This window comes from Varroa destructor, unplaced genomic scaffold, assembly GCF_002443255.2.
Source record: "Varroa destructor unplaced genomic scaffold, Vdes_3.0 BEIS01000003.1, whole genome shotgun sequence".
NCBI lineage: Eukaryota > Metazoa > Arthropoda > Arachnida > Mesostigmata > Varroidae > Varroa > Varroa destructor.
This window is the reverse complement of record NW_019211456.1, coordinates 14,901,945-14,905,373: the sequence shown is the minus strand read 5'-3', so window position 1 is coordinate 14,905,373 and position 3,429 is coordinate 14,901,945. Positions and strand designations below refer to the sequence as shown.

At 40.5% G+C, this 3,429-nt stretch overlaps 1 long non-coding RNA gene across 1 annotated transcript in view; it reads right to left on the bottom strand.

Annotated features, from left to right (window-relative positions):
* Positions 1 to 2,958, bottom strand: part of LOC111247191 (uncharacterized) — an 11,361-nt gene extending 8,403 nt beyond the window's left edge. Inside the window, exon 1 of the long non-coding RNA XR_002671997.2 lies at positions 2,521 to 2,958. This is a non-coding gene — a long non-coding RNA (uncharacterized LOC111247191). The remainder of the gene's footprint in view (positions 1 to 2,520) is intronic.
* Between the last annotated feature and the right edge of the window lie 471 nt (positions 2,959 to 3,429).

Sequence of the window (3,429 nt, the reverse complement as noted above, 5' to 3'; positions counted from 1 at the left end):
GCAAAAGTTAATTTATAGCTGGAGCGGGGCGGCGATGGGTATGTCAATAGATATTCTAAGGAAAATCTTTCAACAAGCGGAAAAGCTTAGTTAGTGCATCGCCGATTCATTTAGTTTTTTTTACACTAAACTAAGACGTATGCATGGAATTCAATAACGATACATTTATGGCAAGCATCGCAAAACTAGATGTTCAATATTTCTTGTCACAGTCCTCGAATTGAGCGAACGAGGCTTTACCCCGCCCAAGCCAAAAATGAAACATCGTGGTGATCAACACAGTGTACACCCACCTTATGTGATTGGAGCGTCTATTTCTACTCGGGTATAATGAACACGACAGGAGCCTACTCTAAAGATCCTTCTTGGGCTGCAGAATCCATGAGCTTCCACCACTAACTATGACAATTGCACGCTGCAGGCCTGACAGGTGCCATAGAACCGGTTCCTAAATATATACGCACTGTCGACTCACAACAACTCATGATAGCGTAATTTCAAAGGCAAACAAATCTAAGGGATAAGACCCCTGTAAATTGAAGATCGCTAACAATAATAAAATACAATGGCACTATGAACACATTTTGTCAACACTGCTGGTACTAACAGATCAGTTAGCTGACATCTGACCATTGTCAAAATTTGCGCTGCCAAAGCTTTATATTGCGCACCGCCCCGATATTCGCAGCACCGCTATTGGGCACGGTAGCGATGGCGTCTGAAATCATCCACTCGAATCGACCAATTTCGTTCTCGAGGAAAACAATTCTGCGGTTATGGAAGAAAGAAAATCACAATAACATGGTAACGGAAGAACCGGTCAGATCCTGTTGATTTCGGGCCAATGGCCGTATTTGCTAAACCGACATCAGCATCGACCAACAACAACAACAACAGCCTCGAACGGTTGCGTTTTAGGAAGTTCTAAAAAAAAAATTCTACTTATGACCAATCCGAAACGCTATTATTGGCCCAATGGGAGCGTCTGTCATGGTAAATAATTATAAAACTTTCCTAAGACTTACGATCTACTGAACCGCTATCTACCAGTCAGGTCGAAGTCACTCTCAACGTCGAAGAAAACTTAATACACAGTAGGCGGAAGATCCGCAACATACAGTTAGAGACCGATAAACTTCAAAATGCGAGAAGCGCCATTTCCCCCACACGGGAAGCTCCAGGGTCGATATGCACCACAGGTCTTTAACCAGGAGGTTAAGAGTGTACCGTTTCAGCGACTTCGGGGCACCAGGCCGTTGTGTAATGTACAATGCACATTGGCCAAACAAATCTCACTCCAGGCTAAAGAACCAGTCAAACTTTAGGCATATGTCGGGCCATTCATTGCGAGGATTACTTACTACTATCGAAAGTACTTGGAGAGAACGGAACTGATGTTTGAAGCAAATATACTTACAGAATGGTGCCCACATATAAGAATTATGCGACTCTAGAACTGCAAGACCCTTATGAACGATCAACCTAGAGTGACTTCGAGCGTATCTTCACGATTTCAGCTGAAGTAGCCGTAATTCTCAGAGGCAAGGGCCTTCGAGTAAGCAGAAGTTTTGAAGAAAAAAGTGTTGCGAAAAAGGACTGCATCTACGCGTTCTACCGAACATACATACTCGTATTACGCTTAATCTCCTCCTAAACTATCGTGACGCGCCACCAGCTAACGAATATGGATTCCGCGCTTGTAGATCAGTAATAGTTGCTTGTAGGAATATGGAGATATTGAAGGAGCTTTAAAATGGCCGAGAGATTTTCTATACATTATTTTTGTTGATTCTAAAGGCGCGTCTGGCCCTAGTTCGGGAAGTAATGTGCTAACAGATCCAGTCAGGAAGCGCTGCTCAACTTGTAAAGACTACTAAAAGATACTTCCAGAGAAATCTGGTGACAATAAACGTTTTCCCATAAGTTTGGTTCTCCCAAACTTGCACTGAGATTTCTTCGAATGAGCTCGCCTTCATTGGTTTAATTTATATACCGGTGAAGCCCTTATGGAAATCTTCAATGTTAGTTTCGATCAGTTCGGATTCAGTGAAGCAATTGTTCTTTAATCAAGTATAACCGAAGCTGGTGAGAGGCTACAACATAATAAGCAAATACGCTCCAACTCTGCGGCACTTGGGCCTTCCCTGTATGTTGTTATGCCGAAGTTACGTGAATCCCAAGTAGAGTAGCAAATAACATTTAAGAATTCGAAAGCCATCCTAAAAAAAAAAGAAGCACGTGCTTACCAAGAATAGCAACACATAAGCATTGTTGGAATTGAAATGTTTGCTATAAAAACTCTGTACGGTTCTTCGCTACCTCGACTAAATCCTGACGGAACAAACGGTTAAGGTACCATAGGGTACGTTTAAAAAAATGCGGTCGCATAATGCTATGACCTTTTCATTATTTAATCTTACATTTCTGTTTGTATTTTTACTGTTACTATCGTGTGAGATTCTTTGTTTAAAGGAAAATTCGTTCAAGCGAAATGCTAATAAAGTTATACAAAAAAGTTACCTCAACACCGTACATTCTCATGTATTTCTGTCCAGTGGTTCTCAGCTTCATGAGTAACTTGGGACCTTGGAACCGGAAAGTTTCTGGTTCTAATTTGGCTGGGAACACGCAAATTGATGCAGCCCTACCGATGCGCGTTAATTAGATATTTATAAAACATTGACAAATCATTTAGAAGATATGAGCGAACTTGGTTGGAGCAAACTCTTACTGATGCAGGACAGTCATGTCTAGTCTGACGTGATAATTATCTTGAAGATGTGTGGTTGCTCATGTAGCAAAAAAATTGATTTTATCTACGGGACTGCTATTGACACTGTCGCTGGACTATAGCGACATCTTTGTTATCAGTAGATAACAAGACGGTTATCTACTGATTCTAACACCTACGTACATTGCATGTCACGTCATGCACGATCGCTCTCACTGGCTATATCTCGTAATGTTCTCTCGGTAGGCCGACTTCTCATAAAAACCTTGAATTTGAGCCAACTACGCCGCTTAAATACTGAAAGCATAGATTTTTTGGAAAACAATTAGAATACTTGTAGTGCAATTGAATCACTGGAATTTGCACGCGATATAAAATTAAATATATGGATTATTCTACAAGAGACGGCATGTTGATACCTTTCTGCCATAGCACACTATATACGACATATACAGCATATATCACGATTATTATTTTCTTGGGACGTTATTCTGGGTTCTAGGTTTGTCTGTTATATTGATTTTCATTACTATTCTCCAGTTCGCCTTTGTTAACCTATATAAACTTTTAGGGTTGTTTATAAGATTCATCACGATATTTGTACAAAGTACATTGGAAAATGCCATTGATGATAAATTGACTCGAACATATTCAACAGCGTTTTCCATAAAATGGCTGACCGTTTTACCCTCTAGATA